Raw genomic sequence first — 20,036 nt, forward strand, 5'->3', positions numbered from 1 at the left:
TGACAAATCTGTAAAGCTGTTACAAATTCTGAAACTTTTAAACGCCAGTAAATCAAATTTTCACTGTGTTTGAATTTTGACCGCCTCTTGTAGGCAAACTGAGTAGATTCAAAGATACCTGGTTGAAAGACAAATCTCCTGAAGACTCTGATTTGCATTAGGGGTCATGAACTGGGTATAGAGAACATTTAAACCCATGTCAAGGCAGTGCCAGGCTATGATTAAAGCCAAGCGATAATCCACCAATGCTCACTGGAGCAATAAGTGACATATTTACATCAATTTTGATGCCTATTCCAAAACTAACCAGGTAAGGTATTTATTTATTTATTTATTTATTTATTTATTTATTTTTTACACTTAATGCATTATAAGGTGAATATCTTGTGAACAAAATAAATGGTTTCTTTTCAGTAGTTTGTGTTTTTTAATACATTTTAGGATCACAATTATACCTTTTATAATTATCAGGTTTTACTAGTAAAAAATATAACATGATACAGTGTGCATAAGCACAAGAGCAGTTCACAGGTTTGTCTGGGAAAATGGAATGGACACTAAAAAATGCCACAAGCATGTTGTATATTCCGTAATAAAACGTTGGGAATGCTTCAACAGTATCACAAGGTTTAAATACTTAAATTAGCAGCAGTGGAGCTGCCACAGTGCACTATGCAACAAAAAGGTTAAGAACCTATTCAAACTAGAGATTTATTTCTGTATGAAACATACATACATTACATTAACAGCAACAACTGGTAGGCAGGAACAAGTAATATATAAAACATCAGCACATCCACTGGATAACTCTGTCATTATTACATATTTACTTTGATATTACACATATAACACTGATGTGAGGAAGGTAGCTTCGGGAATCTGGTATGTTACAGTGTAGCATTTCTAATATCAGGCTGATCTAAGTTAAAATGTATTATTGTTATTTTTTTAAAGCTGTAAAGCCCCATGACATTGTTACTTTATATGCCCACGTTGATAATATCAGACCTGTATAACAAAACCACTAATAAATATTGGAATAAATAGCAACCCCCTTTAATTCCTGCTCTATAACAGAGATTGAAGATCTCATTTCTATCATATATAACCTGCTACTGCTGCAATGCCGGTTTAGTTTACACAGACATAGCTGTGAGGTGACAGCTCGTGTGCCTGTAGCTGAAATAATGTTTGGGGAAGGTAGACAGGCTGGATAGTCAACAAAGTCTTGTTTCTATGAAGTCGAGTGCACAGAAGACTAAGTTATTGTGAATGTACATTACTAGACAGTATCTGAAGTTATACATTTAAGTATAAAACATGGTTGTGAGACACTGCAGCTTTAAAAAGACTACATTCTTACAGGAAGTGAAGGATGTTGGCCATGAAGAATCCCAATTGCTACAACAAAAGTTCTACAAATGGAACACAATTAAATACAGATACATTATACTCACTTTAAGCCCACAGGATATGCAACCACAATTGCAAATTAAATAGACACAATCAACAAAAACTGGTCTGTTAGTTCATGTAAGATTTCATGTAAGATTTCATGTTAGTTCATGTAGTTCACATTTCTTATCTGTTTGCTTATAACTAGGAACACCCCCCCCCCCCCCCCCCCACACACACACACACCCCAAAAAAAGAAAAGAAACCCCAAAACAGTCATTTAGCAGCATTGCGTTGTTTTAAAGCAATAGAGACTGATGGACCTGAATTTACATTAGAAATACAGTAGTTTTCTCAGTATGAATAGTCTTAGTAGGTTGTGGTGCTGTCATTTCAAATGTTAAACTGACTTTTAAAGGTGTTGTGTCCTATATGGTTTTATATATGTTGTGTGTATATATATTTACTAATCTTATTGAAAATCAGCTCTGTTTGAGTTTCCTCTGCGAAATATACAGCATCAGCATAAAACACATTTTGGGGAAAAAAGCCAACCAACCTTGTAAAATGTTTGTTTTAGCTTCCTGAGCTGCTGCGATATAACCTCTTACTGCTGAAGGTAGAATCAGGAGCCGTCTCTGTCCCTGTTTCAAGGTTCAAGAGGGGCAGGTGTCTACCTTCATCTGAAACTTCCTTTGAGGAATGTAAACAAACTGGACTGCTTCCAGAAAAAGTAGTGTGTAAAGGTTACAAGACTAGATAAACCAGACATCAAGCAATCATATTATAGAAAGAAAAAAAAACTGAAAATGACAATGTAACTCTAAAAGCTCTTGTGATGTGGTAGGACCTGTATTTAATCTCCATTACACTTATGCTTATTAAAACAAACATCCTGAATGATTTACTGTACTAACAAGATATTTGTAACATTTGAAAGAGATTCTATTCAATTCTATATTCTATGCTATACAATAAATAAATAAATAAATAAATAAATAAATAAAACACCGAACAGTCAGTTTACATTAGATGGAATAATGTACAACTGATCATAAAATGAACTATTTTGAATTGCTATAGTTAGTAGATTTTACTGCCACACTGTATTTATTAAATCTGTATTAGGATCATATTGTGATACTATGTGCATTCCTAAGGACAACAAAAATATGTTGCATTTACTTTTGTTTAGAAAGCAATAAATAGTAAACCTTAAGTAATTGGTGGTTATAAGTCAGTATGCCCATATGTAATGCTATGATAGTAAAACCATTGAGCACAGAGCAACGACTCCTGGCAGATAGACACAAATAATGAGATTCTTGGACTATCTTCCATGGGTCATACATACCGTTGGTACTAAATTTTACATTAAATTAAAAACTGTAAAAGCTTAGTTCCTACAATTTCAGATATTGTCACAAGCCCTTCTTTTTCTTTCATCAATTCGCTTGGCAATACAAACAAGGTTTCTCAATGGTTCCTCTTTGCCTTGTTTGCTGTCTGTCTTTGCTAGCAGGGCTCGGTCATTGGCTCAGGCACTTGTCTTTTCTAACAGAAACACACTAACCAGGTAAACACCGGCCATCCACTACAGTGTTTTTATCCGTCTCCAGCACATTGAAATAAATTATTTTTAAAATGTCAACTTTAAGTTCATGTTCTGAAGTAGGTAGGCTTGAGACTTTAAAGAGAAATATATATATATATATATATATATATATATATATATATATATATATATATATATATATATATATATATATATATAAAGAAAAAGGCACAGGTTTGAAGAAACAAGCTAAAAATAACAGTTATACACAAAAAGAGCTGCGATTGTTTTGACGAAGGGAATTCTTGACATTTGCTAGATGAACCAAGTCTTCTTTAGGCACAAATCCTGAAAAAGAAGATACAAGTTTTAAGTAAAATACACATCCACAGGGAACAATGTGTAGGTGAGAACTAGTCTGTTAGATCAGCAAGGATCTGGAATAACAACCAAATATGGAATAATAAGTGCAATTTACTAGCTAACAGAGAGAGCCAAGTCAACTCATTATGTATTGGTGAGGTGGACAGTTGGATAGTATGTATTAAACTAAAAGACTAATGTATTATATTAGATTTAATACAGCACTGTTCACTATGTCTCACATTCTTCATTATGAATAACCCCACTTCATTAAGCAATCCAACAGTACTGGAAAATACACATGGCTCATCAACCTCAACAGTGCATCTCTCCTTGATTTACAGGTGTGGAGGATTGACAATCTGTTGTGGGTGCAAAGTACTCAGGAGTCCGAGGTCTGGTGCAAAACACCACAAGGTTGTTGTTTTATTTAAACATGTTCACAAAAACAATGTAGGAACACATGTTAAACTGGGGTCTCTGGAGCCCTTCAAAACAATCAAACAAAGAAAATGTGCAAAATACAAAAATAAACATTGCCCGAGAGGGACTTAAGAACAAAGGTATATACGGAGAAACAGAGGGAGTTTACCTCAAAGCACACTATTAGGAGAATTCCCTTGGCGCTGATACTGTGTGTGTTTGCCACTCACCAACTTAGAAGCCTGCCTCCAATTTAGCTGTATCCAATTAGGACGGCCAGCAATTGAAACTATTGCAGTTCAAATTTGCCACTCTTAAACATGAACACCCCGAAACAGCTTCATGAAATGCTGGTCTGCCCTTCACCAAGATGGCAGCTACCTTCCCTCCAATGGCGAACAGCATGTTCTCCATTGATGAGGAGCACCCTTTAAACCAGGTGGCTGAACTACATGTTGATGGAGCCTCGGGTGGATGGAGCTGCAGCCTCAGACCCTCAAAAGGTTAATATTGTGTTTGAAAATCATGCAAGGAAACATGGTTGTCTTTAGTAGAGGATACAGTCAAATCTAAGACTTAGCCAAAAAATTGCTATCATTTAGTCAGCTTTTAGATTTTAGTTTTCAATTATTTTCACTTTGTGTTTGTGACTCTTTATGAGTCCACTAGTTGTCAGCAATGTTCTTTTAGCCAACACAGGTACAATGTTTAATTGTCCAGAGAAAAGCCATATTGTATAACAAGTGTGACTGCCATCTTGAAGTGATTATTCTGAACCAGTTTGGGCCTTGCTAAAGAATGCAATGTCACAGTGTGGCGCTGCATAGTGTATAGGGCTTGAAATAAGACCCTTTGCAGTGATTTCTGGGATAACGATGCTCAGGTACCCGTTATCATGCCTTCAGTATTTTCCTGTACCCATTTTATGACCAACTAAAAGACAGATAACTTATCTTGAGGCCATGTGTGTCACATCACTTCATTCTGTAATTTGCTTGAAGAAATTCCAACTTTATTGCCCACACATGACCACACCCTAATGATCTCAAGCCTTTGTCGGTTTTAGACAGAATACTTATACCTTTCACTATTGGTCATGGAGAAAAGGTTAAATCACAGAATGGTAATACTTTTCAATATGTTACCATATCCATTCCAAGATGGTAAAACTGCTGACATGCCTTACTAGTTTTCAGTTAAAAGGCCTCTCAATTTCTTTCTGCTAAGTGCTCAATCAATATTTCCTGAATGAATGTTGCATATATCTAATGCTTGCTTGCAAAGAAGATGCCACTTTTCCCAGGTACTTTTAAAATAATTGATACTATACGGTATTAGTAGTGTGGTACGTGTCTGTTGCAAATCTCTCCATTACTTTAAAAATGCGACTTTCATCCCTTAAAACTTCTGTGTCACTGAAAACATATTGCACTATAAAAATAAAACAAATACTTCTTAATATACAAATGTTACTGACTTATTAAAGTAGCAAAATTGGTTACTCATTAAACTAAATTGTTTATGAAACAAAGTAGTTATTTTAAGTTGAGGATTAAATTGATTAAAAAATATTAGGTTAATGGCATAAGTTACCTGTTATAAAATGTTTTAATTTTGACTACACAGCAGAAAGTCCTCTGGCTATATGTAATGTTATTTGTTCATGAGTTCTGACTAATTGACCTTTTGGTAATTATGTAAGGTTTTGTGAACGCTATAGGCTCTTTCTTGCTGCAAGACCGTTGTGACATTTGTTATTTATTTCAACTCAGCTTATGCTTGGATAGGTTTAAAAAAGCAATCCCAGTTTAGCAGTGTTTAGGGCACTGTTCATAAAGCTTTAACTCATGAGTTACATAATTTAAAGTTGTGTTACCGATCACATAAGCCAACTTATCAACATTATAGTTTTCACATACACAATACCATTTTACTGCCTAACTATCACTCCTTGTTACCTAATTCAGATTCATAATTCGCTTATGACAAACAGCAAGGTTGCATCACCTACAATGAAGAGAGCACAGTAAATGTATGAATTAAATGCATTAAATGACCTTGTGGCAATGTGCCCCGCCCCTGTGTGCATATTATGTGTTGTATGTTGCGTGCGTGTGTTAATGTTTGTGTATAGTCATTGGTACACGGGATATAAACGGGTCTGTGTTTCACGTGTATTTAAAAAGTGTAGATTTGTATTTAGGCACGAGGAGGGCACAAATCACTTCACGTGCTGGTTAAATGTAATATGTGAGCACAGGGTTGCACAGAATTAATTCACGTGCTGGGATTCAAGTGAATAATTAATTAGTAGGGGTTGGGTGTTCAGTGAGTGGAGAACGGGTGTGGAGCGGAGGTAAATGTTAATGAAAAGAATAAGAAGTAGTAGTTGTTTTCACTCACAGTGTTTGTTCATCTGTCTGTTTAAGTGTCTAGTACGTTTTGTTTGTCTATTTATTTTGGCGCAAGTGCCGTGTCCTGTGTTTTTGTGTTCCAACCTTTTATTTTCTGTTCTGTTTATTAAATGCTGAGCGAAAACATTCGCTCAGCTTCACCAAACCACACATCTTTGTCTGTTTATTTCCTGGCTCTGGTCTGACGCCACCCACTCCGGCTGTCTTTGTGACAGACCTCTTTGAACTTAAACAAGCTCAGTAAAATTCATCATACAGTTTCTGCAGTTAGACTAATTGTAGCTAACAAAATAATTCCACAATTCTTACCTTCTTACCTTGCACTTCCATGTCTACATACTACTGTAGATCTCAAATGTGCAGTCTGGAAATCAATATGTGTTACAGCAAACATTTTCATTTTAAAACATGGTACCTGGTACTACTACTTTAAATGAAAGAAAGTTCTCAGTTTCTATGCTGCCTTCTCTGGATACCTGTTACACTTGCACTTCCTGAGTCATTTCACCTCAGCAGTGTCTTCTGAGTCAAAACATGCTACTGACTGAAAGCATGTACGTCAATAGGGGAGCAGCTGGTGTGTTAATTAGCGGAAAAAAGCCATTGAAGTGGTGAGGACAATTTTGCCTTACAAGTGAAATGAACCAGCAAGTTCAACACTAACTGAAGGCATGGCTTGCAAACAGAGATTTCTTTACCCAAGTGTAGTACCATATATCATGTTTGACTATAACAAATTTGACATTTGAGACCTGTGTATAATGAAAGGTAATATTTATGAAATTATTTTTAGTCAGCTACAATCACTTTAACAAGGCTCACTATACTCTGTACTGTTCCAAGTAACCCAGATCCACCCTAAACCAAAGGCATGCCTCATCCTTGGCTCTCTTCGTGTTGTCTGACTAAAGATAGAGACCCCTAAAGTCACTGTTTGACAAGCTTGAACAAAAACCACAAGGGATCCTTCAGCCCATGTCATAACTGATAAGCCACTCATCCCGATTTATATAGCGAGAGTGCGAGCGAAGGAAAAATCCTCTGAGGCCTACTGGGTTTATGCAGGGCAGCAGTCAAAACACAGAGAAAACACTGACTGCCCATTTGTGACGGAGTACACCCCACCCCTGTATTATTATTTATATATATGTATGTTTTGTATTATTATTATTATTATTATTATTATTATTGTATTTGTAGGCGGGCGGTCGAGCACCGTCCGTCTTTTATTATCTGCTGTTTGAGACCGGCGAGAGAGCCGGTCTTGTAATGTGTAGTAGGTGGGTATGGGGTTAAAACCCCTTCCCTATATCGAGAGCGAGAGCGAGAGCGAGAGCGAGAGCGAGGGCGAGAGCAAGAGCAAGAGAAAGAGAAGTGAGAGCAAATTAAAAAAAACAAAACAAAACGTACAGGATCAGTGAAGGCATTTGCCCAGCCTGACCTGTATTGGCTGTTTAATTTTTGTGTTCGTGATTTTGTTTTGTTTAAATATTTATTTTGCTCTGTGAGCGGTGTTTTTGTGTTTAAACTTTTTATTTTGTTTTTGTATTTAATTAAACGGCGCGCTGCGTCTTTTTGCCCTGCACTACTGCCTGTGTTTTCTTTCCGGTTCTTGAACCTGACGTCACCACCCACACGCCACACAAAGCCATCTGTGACACCATTCCAGCACAAAGCTCTTTATTCTTGGCATCACTCAACATACTGCACACTAGACTTCATAATATTAGGACACCACAAGCTTCAAAATGCTAGATTTCTAGGACAGAGTTTGATAACAAAACAGGGCACCTTAGTTCCAAGTCCTTTTCATCAGACAATACTGTTGTTACAAAACTCACTGGAAAGGTGATACTCTACTCAGTGAAGTATTGAATGCAGAGTCTAGCAGGTGAAAAGCAGAATCCAACATTGATACAGTCAGCTTTCTAAACCCCCCTCTTTCTCGGAATTGAGTGGTGTTACTGGTACTAAAGTATAACTGATGCTGCTTATTGTTGCAAATGTTTTTTTTTTAAACTCAGTCAAAGATGTTTTAATGTTTGTATCCATGTGCCTTGGGTCTACCCTAGCCATTTCACTCACCTACAAGAGCACCTTAACGTAAATCTTCTGAACGCCATATTGCACTGTGGAAGGGTGGTGGGCAATTCACTGACACACATAGGAGACAGAAGAATTATTTGCAACACCGCACTGGTGCCCAGTTTTATTATTTTCTTTTGGTTTTATTTTCTTTAGCCCACAGAGGGCGCTGTTGTCTGTGGCCTGAATACCGACAACGGTAGTCAGGTCCACAGTAATACCAATACAGGTACAGGAAGGCGCACTCACAGGTGCTCAAAAATAAAAATGAAAACCAAAGGCCAAACGAAAAAGGGAAAATAAAACCTAAGCTCAGCTATTTTCTATACACTGGGGTGGCCAGAGTTCTCCGTATAACTACACACGTCCCCTCAGGTAAGTAATTATTTATTTTACTTTTTAGTTTATGTTAAGGCAGGCTGTCTCCCTCATCCGTGTTTGCCTGTTCTTTGTCTACACTGACGTTTTCCCCCAGTGTCACTGGGTATCCTCTCTCCGGCCACCCGAATGCATAACCAAGTGCAGTACTTATGGGCCGAGCAATCCCCCAAGGCCCCGCCTCTCAGCCACTCAGAGAGAGGGAAAGTCAACACACCCTCTTCCCCACCTCTCCATGTCACTGCCATGACTGACAGGCGGATCTACAAGGCTGCTGCCCCCTTCCTGCAGTACCACGCATGCGCCAGATAGTCAGCACAGATTCCCCCCCCCCCCCCCCCCCCCCGTTACATGCACACACTTGTGTTTTAAATAAAAAATAAACCTCTAAATCATCTACTTTTACTGAAACAGAAAACAGCAAAGCAAGTTCAGAGGTTTGGCTTGCACAGAAACATGCTTCAATATGAGATGAATGATCAAAACAATCATGAGGCAGAAACAGTAAGCTGTGAGAATCTGATGAAAGTCAAGAGAGTTTGCTAAGACTCTAAAGGATTATTTACTAAATAAGGCAAAATTAACACATTAGCATTTTTATTTTTAGTCAGATATGACTAAAAAAGTAATGCATTTGACAGCACTTGAAACCCAGTCTTGCCAAGTTTCATTGCTCTGCATAGTGTTTCCGAAGACCATCTTGGTCTAAAGATTTTCCCACAGACCACTACCAGCGTGGCACTAAAAACATACTTATTGATACTACATTTAGTACAAACTAGACAAGTAGTGGTAAGTTAGATATTATAGTTAAAGGGGTTATACTACAGATAATGAAATAATTCCAAAACTCTTAAATGTCATGCATTTCCATTCACTATGCAAGTTTCGTGTGAATAGTTCATGGAAGAAGTTCACATCATAGCAATATATATACAATTATAAGAAGTATATAAGAAGTACAATCATAAATAGAAGAGCACAGCCAGTAAGAGTCAGGGGATTATTTAATTATCTATAACCTCTTTAATTAAAAATACATTCTATTGTCTAGTTTGACCAAATCATTACTTTAATGAATGTCAAATCCATATGTTCATTAACAACTGGTATCAATTTCCAGTATTTCAATTACCAAACGTATACCCCAATAGATCTTTTAATCTTCTATAATTTCCTAAAACACACCACCATGCGCAAAATAGGTTTTTCAGCACTCATTTAGTGGGACCATTTTTAAAATACTGTCCTCAAAAATAATAGAAGGACCATGCCCCTTGAACACATGCACACACACACACACACACACCAACATACACATGCAGAGATATGCAGACACACACGTGCACCCTCTCCAATGTAGACAGACACAGAGCTCCATAACAGGGCTGGATAAGCGGTGCAGTGCTCTAGTGCTCTAGTGCTCGACCCCCCCACTGTGGTAATACAATTACAGACGTGCTCAAATTTGTTGGTACCCTTACAGCTTATTGAAATAATGCTTCATTCCTCCTGAAAAGTGATGAAATTAAGATTAGATTGCCTCTAAAGGTTGTGCAACAAAATATTAGGTTAGCGGTCCCATCATTTTTGTCCATGCCATTTTCATTTGTTTTATTATTTACAATATTATGTTGAATAAAAAATCAAAAGCAAAGTCTGATTTCTATTAAATATGGAATAAACAATGGTGGATGCCAATTACTTTTGTCAGTTTCAAGTTATTTCAGAGAAAATTGTGCATTCTTCGTTTTTTGTGGAGGAGTACCAACAAATTTGAGCCGTCTGTACTTGGGTCTCCAGTGCCTTCTGACTTGCCAAGGGTTCAGTTTCACTTCCCAATTAGCACTCTTAGTATGTGATTCTCCATGTCCATGACAACTCCCCTAACACTGAAACCTGGTAAATCCCCTCTAATCCCGCACTCGATCACAATGCTATTCAAGTGGAACCACTTGCCCAGCCAAGGACAGACATTACCCCTTTAATCACCATCTGGACCACATACAGTCCACCAAAATGAAACGATGACTCACTAACTAGCAGCCCCCTTGAAACAACTGGCTTCTAGTGTTACAAATGGAAAAATAAATAATCATAACATTTGCAATTTCCCCAAACAAGGATTGTTCATAAAAATCCTTTGCATACATTTTCAATGTGTTCAATGTACATATTCATTTAAAAAACTTTGTATTAAAGTTCCACAATATAAAAGCAGTGCCTAAGGCACATACTGTAATGCAGTTTAGGTATCAGGTCTGTCATTTTCCAAGAAGTTAATCCTGTTCTATAACAACAGATGGTAATGGTGCCAGTGGACACACAAAAAATTGCATGACTCTCACAGTTATGAGTGACTGCGTCTTCTTCAGTATTAAGCTGGATCAGTGTAAGCCATCCCAGTATATGCAACGGCATGAGGCAATATCTACAGAAAGCACAAGAATAGAGCCCCTGGGGTTGATGCTTGGATCATACTGTATTTGTTTAAATAAATGACTACTTGTGAACATCACCTACAATATCCTGCTCCGATAAACAAAAGAAAGAATAAGAAAATTGGGCAACATTTGTAATTCAATTTAATTTAATATTGGCAAGAATTATATTTTAAACACCACATTTACAATGTATTATTTAGAGGTACACTATATATAAAATAGCCGAGGACAGTAATGTAGAGTCTCTACGGCAATACAAAAGTTCAGAATTCTTTCAGCCAAACTTTCAGTTTTGATGGCTTACCGAAAGAGTTTCCATAGGGACATTCATGGTCGCACTCTCGTCATTTTGCTTCAAAAGGATTAAATACTTGACTCCTGCTCATTTCTATTCTTCAACAAAAAATCTCTTTATTTCTTTAAAAACATGGTTGTAAAACAAACAAACAATGCGTTTTGACACTAACGTGTCTTCATCAGGTTCACATTGAAAATCTTGCGGTAAGCCATCAAAACTGAAAGTTTGGCTGAAAGAATTCTGAGCTTTTGTATTTTATTATCCAGAAACGGTTAATTTGCCAAAGTACTGATATAGTCAGCTCTGTTTATAATTACAATTTCTCCTCTGACTATTTGAAGTGATATTGAAGGTTTTGACAGACAGTTTATTGGGAGTCATGGTAATCTCACCAGTCAAGCTAGAATAAAGGATGAGAAAAACTACTGTGGCTACATATATAGGACCAAACTTCATGGGAAACCTAGGATATTGCCACCGCTATCCCAGTTGTTTCAGTACCATTTAAATTAGTTTTGCTGGATAGCGTCAAACACTAACATATCATACAAAACAATATTTTATTATCTGTTGTTATAATAGGAGAGGAAGGCAGTACAAGGTGAAAACATGTTTTTATTCATGCTCTCCTTGTTGAAGAGGAAAAAACATATTGTAAATGAACATGGTTCCTTTTATTTATGTAGCTACTGGTTCCTTCTGCAATAAAAATGTGGCAAATCTGCCACTTGTGTCTTGTTTAATTTAGCCATTTTTATATTAAATGTCTAAATTAAACAATTAAAGGCATGACCTTTTGGCTGGTCCCTTTATTCTAACATGGTTGTTTTTGCACTGTACATGTGAAATGTTTTTGGACAGATATATATATTTTTTTAAAGTAAATATCCAGCAGAGGGCCCCAGCACTGATCACTGCTGCTGCTGTGCAGTATTCGTTCTGTCCCTTAAACAGCAGTGCAGATGGAACTGGTCTGTGTTCATTTTAACACTGCTGGTACTGTATGCAGGTCACTGGAGTAGGACATAGAGCTTATCATTTCTCGCCATCAAATAATCTTTTTGAACGACCAGTAGTATTCAATTTGAGGACTGAAAGGTTTATTTTCATATTAAACAATATGGTTGGGCTGGTTGGGCTGGTGTATTCTAAACATCAGTTTAAAAAAAATACAGTGACACCAAAAACCATGAAGACAGTTACTGTAAGTTTTTAATATTCAATTACACAATTGTTTAAAAAGCAACTAAGAATGGTACCTACCTTATTATTAAAAATTATAACAGATCATTAAAATAAATAATTACATACAGTGTATGGTACTATACATGAGTTGGAGAAACCAAAACATTATTTTAGCAAAAAAATATTCCATATTGTGCTAATTAAACAAATTAATGTCAATTGAATAAGTGGTCAGGCTATTTATGAAGCAAGCTTCAGGGGTGTATTACTAATGGCCTAGAAAAATATAGATTACAGCAGCAAAAAGGTAAGAGCTAACATTACAACCCTTAGAAACACATTTTAACAGTTTTATATATATTTATAAAATATATGGAATAACTTTTGTTAAAATGAGTAGGTCTTTAATAGTAAAGCATACAAAAAGTCAATCTTAGAGTACTGTGATTCTCCTACCTGTTTTACGTACTGGGGACGTCCTATCAAAGCGTTCTTTGTTGTGTTGGTGTTGTCTTATTCATCGATGGGTGAGTCTCTGGCTTCAGTGTTGGATTTTCAAGACACAGAATTCTAATAAAACACAGTGGGAAAGTCATAAACACTCAATGTGACGATACCACAGATTTATGATTTTCTGATAGTACTGTTCAGAAGCCCAGTTTAAAAACATGATGTACATCATACAGCATTTGCACAACAAACTCTAGTGGTGGGTAGCTGAGCCTGCAGCCTACATGTCTCTCATCTTGAAACAAGCCATTCGGAAACCCCTGTCAGTTTTGTAATTTAATATTATAAATATGCAACTGGTGCACCTTGTTAAATATTGACAAGTACTTCCAATACTTATATTACATTGTGTCCCCCACGCTGTTGGTTTAGTTTTATAAACAGGATTTAATATGCTTGGTCAGATTGCATTATGCTGGTGTTTGCGGGTTGTTAGGGATTCAATATCCACAGGGGTCCTTTTCTGATGACTCTAAAGTTAATAACAGTATGAGGCCTCCTCCACATGCAGGTGCTGGGAGTAGAATTACAGCCGTTTACCTACTGTACATATAGTGTGATAAGGGAGGAATTTTCCAGTATCACATTTTTTTCCCCTCCAGAAGATTAAACATCCTATCCTGATACTTGGTAGACTTGGGAGGGATTGAGCTATATTTGTTTGTAACAAGAAAACCTAATTGTATATGTATTTATTTATACAAACATAGTAACAAGTCATTAGAATGCTTATTTAGGGATTAGTATGCGTGTCTATACAGTTAGTTGTTACTATATATTTTGGTTTTGTTTCCCTTTTTTATTTCACAAATCTGTCACAAAGACAGAGAAGGGATTTCAGCCCATATAACCAGTTCTTATTTCTCTTTCTAAGCCACCAGATATTGTTATATACAGTAATATAACGCAAAGAAAACACTAGAAGCTACAGAAAAGTTTATACTATCGCCTGTATTTTTTTTTCTCTGTAACTTGGTATGATATATATAGTTGCAATTTTTGAGCGGCACACTAGGGGACATAGCAAAAAGGTTAAATGGTAGTCTCGTGTAGAATTCTGCTCCCCTCGTTAGCTATGAGCTTTATTCTATTTTAGCACACCACTCACATTTTCATTTTGTGTAAATGTATTTACAGCCCCTGAAGAATCATAGCTTGCTGTTTCTTCCCAGAATCCTACTTTAAAATGACATTGCTGTGCTGTCAGCAGTTCACCTCTACATATGTACAAAGTACAATCAGTAGCCCAAACCGGGACTGACCACTGGCCAAACTTAAAAGAGGGAATTACCGTTGACCCCTTAGAAATAAAGAAAACACAGCCATAAGCCCATGACCACCAACCTTTATATTTCAAACTTGGTGAATTGACAGCGAAATTATACAATCGTCTTTCTCTTGAAAACACAAGAATTGTGTGACTCACATGGTGATACTGTGGAAGTTGTTGACATGAAAATGTCCTGAACATCTTCGACTGACACAATTTAATGTGACACCACTGGCACTTTCACTTCAGTGCTGATCAGATCAGCACGAAACTGGAGTGACAAGGTTCGGATGATTTTGCAATTGAAAAAAAGAAAAGGTTTAACTTCATGCTGATTCAGAAATATGAGATTTGTTACCAATCTAACTTACTGTTACAATCTTTAGTGGTGTACCAATCCCTGCTGCAATGTTTTTCAACCCAGTCCTAGGTCAATAATCAGCTGTGGAATAGAACCAAATGGACAGTCCTGTAACTTTAACATCTGCTCACAATGAGAAACCTTCCGCTGAAGGTCCTATCCGTTTTTCATATTCTAATGACTGGTCTACTTTAAAACTGTGGTTCTACAGCTGCTGTTTATTTTGTTCTTTACCGTCTACATGTTTGCAAGGAGGGAAAGAGGATAAAGTTGAATGGAATCCTTTATAAAACTTTACCATGCTATATGTTGATCAACTCTGAAAATGGTCTGCTGAGTGTTAAGAGCGAGATGTTGGAAGACATAGCTATTACAGAACTTACATTTCCACTCGAGGAAATACAGCATAGTCTTAAAGATGGATTAGTCCCCTTCAGTGTGGGTGTTTACCAGAGCACTATAAATGACAGCTGTTGAGGGGATGACCAGTCAGAAAATAGATATGCTTCCTCCTACCCTACGATAAGATGTAATAAATCTTGTGATGCACTAAATTGTGTTTTTCAGTAACCTATTTGCATTATAAGATCCATTGTGATGTACAGTAGAACATACTGGAGCTACTGCTTGTTTCTGCTGTAGCATCTGAACGAAGGCAGCACAACCTTTGCAATACAGTAGAACCCCAGAGTTACGAACACCAAAGTTACAAACTGACTGGTCTACTGAACACCCCACTTTCAACCAGAAGTATGCAATCACTCAACCATGAGTGCAATGCAACCACATAGGCTCTCCAATAAGCAGCATGCTGGTCACAGAGAAGACAACATTACTGAACCAACAAATGTATTCAGAAAGGTGAGGCAGAGTTCAAAGCAAGTACCGGCAATTTTACTGGGAACATTTTAGTTTTAAACAAAGCACAGTTTTTTTTTTTTTCAAGCCAAAGGAGGCAAGCTGCACGAACGCATTTTGTTTAAAACAAGCGTGACCTTAACCCAGGTTTTCATATGCATTTAAATCTGTATTTTTGTTATGATTTCAATGGTAATTTAAATGTAGCCTTTTTCCATTTATAGTACTGTTTTAAAGACTTTAGAACCATAACAATATGAGTATTGCATTACTTGTATTATTCGCCAGATTGAGGGTGTAGATAGCAGATGTCCACATTTAATAAAACCATTGAACATTCAGTTTTCAGAGTTATGAACATTTCAGACTTACGAACTCTGAGGTTCTACTGTACCAGGTCTGCAAACAGGACTCTCAGACAGGAGATACCTTTCACAAGCAGGCATGACTCAAGATCAACAATGTCCTATGAAGATTCCAGTCCAATTCAAGACAAAAAAAAAGTATTAAATTATTATCATAAAAAAACTAGAGAAGGAGAGTTTTCTCCAGGTACACTCAATGCATCCTCTAGTTATAGCTATTATGAGACTTGGGACATGGACTTTCCTTTTTAAATGTCCTAGATTCCAGTTCCTAATAGTCAGTTATGCATCACTTGTACTCTGAGTCTGACTTCAACAGGAGCAGTCATTCAGCAGCAGCATCACAGGATTTGGAAAGTGAGTGGCAGAGGCTTCCCTACATCATAGATGTATGTATTTTGCTGGGTACAGGAGTGTATATTTCCAGCATGGGAGGTTTGGAACAACCTGACTCCTCTTGGAATGGTACTCACTTAAAGTCATAGCAAAAGTAATTCTTAAGGCTTAAATGTACAATGCAATCCCTTTCAGAAACATTTACAGTATATCTGAACTCTATATACTATTAAATAATGTATTAGAAAATACTTTTTTTTTCACCAAATATTTTAATAACTAACAGTACTTAAATGGCCTTACCTTGAATATTCCTGAAACAATGGACAATACACAGCCAATATATTCTGTGGTGACCCCACACCCAAACTATATTTCAAAATGTACATATATTTTAAAATTTCCCTTTAATAATACAAAAACAAGGGGGCTCCCGAATGGCTCATCCAGTAAAGGCACTCAGCCGGGAGTGCAGGATGTGCCCTGTAGCTTGGAGATCACTAGTTCGAATCCAACCTATGCCACCTCCGACCGTGGCTGGGAGTCCCCAGGGGTTAGCGCACAATTGGCCAAGCGCTGCCTAGGCGGGGAGGGTTTAGGTCGACTGCGCCCCAGTGACCACTGTGCCTGGTCGGGCACCTGCAGGCCTGCCTGTGTGCAATTCAGAACTACATGGTCCTCCGACGCTGTAGTTCTGTAATAGATTCACAGCGGGCTTGCAGTGCAAAAAAAAAAAAAGCAGATGGTTAACGGCATACATTTCGGAGGACACAAGTGCTCGTATTCATCTATATATCATGGAACATATTTTCATACATTTCTTATATTTTTAACATTTCACCAGAAATAAAATACTTGTATTTTTTTTTTCAGAATATTTCAAAATATGTAATAAAATGTATTGCTGGCATGTTAAAACATATATATGATGTATATGTTTATATATATATTATTTTTAGAATATATTATACCATTAGAAACTGAAGACAAAAACTGGGCCATAGCCAGCCATGAAAAATGACCATGACACTTGCCCGTGCTCCCCTGCCCCCAAAGTTTTTCTAATTGTAGAAAAAAAAGATATGAGGACATTATTATATGTTGTTTATTTAAATAGAAAAGTTTAGTTAACAGTCTTTTTTTCTGAATAAGATATTATTAATTTGGAGTACCTGAGGTTCTAAAAGAAAAAATAAATATTACTTAGTTTTAAATCCTAATCTATCAAACAAATCATTTTAACAGTGATGTCATTATCCAAATACAGAGAAGACAAGTGCTTGCATACATAAGTGTGATATTAATTATAAAATCACATTCAGCAATAAAATTAGCTAAAGTGGGTTGACAAAACGGAAAGAGTTTAGCTGCGTAAGCACATAATAACCAATGAGGGTTGCAGCTCGAGCTTTTCGGCTGACCACGCGAATTGATAGGCTGTATGGCTGTGTTCTGATTTATACTCATGAATATGCATTTGATTTATACTAATGTAATAGGCTGGCTGCGAGGCTCCTTGCAAACCGCAGCCCAATGAACTTAACACAACCCTCAACTCAACTAAATGTCACGCACTGTCAGAAATAAACCTTCAAGTATCACACTTACATTAAATGCAAAAATGGATGAAATGCATTTTTATTTGTGGCAAAGCAACGTATAAAAAGGCCTAAATAAATAATTATTAGTATGATTTTAACCGAGGCACGTGCCTTGGGTGCCTCATAGCTGGCTACAGTCTTGAAAAACTTGAGCTCTACTTCAAGGCTATTTGAATTACAAAGGTTTTCTTCTTCCCTAGGATGTGCTAGTGTGCTAGCTACAGACCAACACATTTCACATGTATAAAAAGAGCCAAGTTAGAAAAAAGGGTCAGCATGAGCCATCTTCAAGTATCCTGTTTTAAACGGCCTTGTTGATGTTAAACAACTACAATGGCTACAATCTAAGCAGGTTCGAGCTTGGCTGCCATTTAGAATTCTATTAATCATGTAATGGAGGCGCGTGCTAGTCTGTTTTGTTATTACTGCACACTTGAAACCACTTCAGATAAGAACAAGAAAACCAAGGACCCTCCTACTTACTAGTGCAGTATCATATTTTTAAAATGTAGCTTAACCTCTCTGCCAGATCAAGGGTTGTCTCTTACAAAATATCATATATGACACTATGTATTATATAACCTAATTCAGTAAGCTGTAATAGTATAGTAATGAAACTGAATTCAGTATAAGGACGCTACTCTGCAAAATGTATTCTGACTGCAGTATAAAATCTGTGATGCTATAAAAATGAAGCCCATTTATCCAACCACACTGTGGATAGCTCTCAGTGCAGCAGGTATTGGGATCCCGCTTGACTTAACTAGAGTTACATTTGCAGAAAAAAGGGAATTGTATATTTCTATTAGGATGCCCAGTACCTGTATCACAGCAAGTGAATCTGCAGTAAATGGAGTCCAAATTAAATCAACAGAAAGTAAGTCGTTGTGCTAATAAGAGCCAAACAACTATTTAAAGTTGTATACAAGCAATGGAGTTATTGTACATACAGTACATGTACTTGCTTCCTATACACATTCAGCAAAGCAATGTTGCTTTAAGCACCCTTTCAGAAATGTTACTCTCACCTTTAAACCAGCCAAACCACTTTTAATAGAGATCTTGAGAGGTTAAATCATTCATAGAGCTTTGTCTGTTTACTATTCTACTCTTAAGATAAGAGAATGCTGTTATAAATGTAATCTCCCCCGATTGTACCACTTCATTAAAGAGTCTAAGGATTTGTCTGCCAGTATATACCTTCCGGCCAGCCTGGGTTAGTGACGGAAGGGAGGAATGAAAAGCAGGTGTACCTTCCTGTTATAATCACAACACAAAACAAACTTGCTACTGGGCCCCAAATGTGACTTTGCTGTAGTAACCAGCCTGTAATCTTTACTATAGTAACCAGCCTGTAATCTTTACTATAGTAACCAGCCTGTAATCGTTGCTGTAGTAACCAGCCTGTAATCTTTACTATAGTAACCAGCCTGTAATCGTTGCTGTAGTAACCAGCCTGTAATCTTTACTATAGTAACCAGCCTGTAATCGTTGCTGTAGTAACCAGCCTGTAATCTTTACTATAGTAACCAGCCTGTAATCGTTGCTGTAGTAACCAGCCTGTAATCTTTACTATAGTAACCAGCCTGTAATCGTTGCTGTAGTAACCAGCCTGTAATCTTTACTATAGTAACCAGCCTGTAATCGTTGCTGTAGTAACCAGCCTGTAATCTTTACTATAGTAACCAGCCTGTAATCGTTGCTGTAGTAACCAGCCTGTAATCTTTACTATAGTAACCAGCCTGTAATTGTTGCTGTAGTAACCAGCCTGTAATCTTTACTATAGTAACCAGCCTGTAATCTTTGCTGTAGTGACCAGCCTGTAATCGTTGCTGTAGTAACCAGCCTGTAATCCTCATTCCAGTGTTAAAGTGAGGCTGCCCAACAAGAGAAGGCTGTATAATAGCTGTGAAATGTGCAAGATATTAACTAACATGCACTAAATACAAAACAAAGAAGGTCACAATCTTTCCTAAATGTCCAGTCAACCCAAAGCTTGCTTCTGTAGACTGTAGCAATCTGTCACAGCGCTTCAACTAAACTGTTTCTTGCCAGTTGCCTTTTTGATCTTGAAAATAGGGCCTTGGCACGCTGTCTCATAGACGCCCGCTTCTGACCCCATAGGGGCACTACACATCACAGCCATGTCAATCAAGCTATCAAATTAATGTATAACCTGCTGCAGACTAAGATAG

The 20,036-nt window shown here is 37.1% G+C and overlaps 1 protein-coding gene across 1 annotated transcript in view; it reads right to left on the minus strand.

Moving 5' to 3' along the window:
• Nucleotides 1–3,176: 3,176 nt before the first annotated feature.
• Nucleotides 3,177–20,036, minus strand: part of LOC117419947 (potassium voltage-gated channel subfamily A member 1-like) — a 37,097-nt gene continuing 20,237 nt past the window's right edge. Inside the window, exons 2-3 of the mRNA XM_058985668.1 lie at nt 12,997–13,110; nt 3,177–3,298 (exon numbers count right to left, since the gene is read on the minus strand). The gene's annotated coding sequence lies outside the window, so the exon portion shown is untranslated. The remainder of the gene's footprint in view (nt 3,299–12,996; nt 13,111–20,036) is intronic.

The sequence above is a fragment of the Acipenser ruthenus genome, chromosome 14 (genome assembly GCF_902713425.1).
Source record: "Acipenser ruthenus chromosome 14, fAciRut3.2 maternal haplotype, whole genome shotgun sequence".
Classification (NCBI taxonomy): Eukaryota; Metazoa; Chordata; class Actinopteri; order Acipenseriformes; family Acipenseridae; genus Acipenser; species Acipenser ruthenus.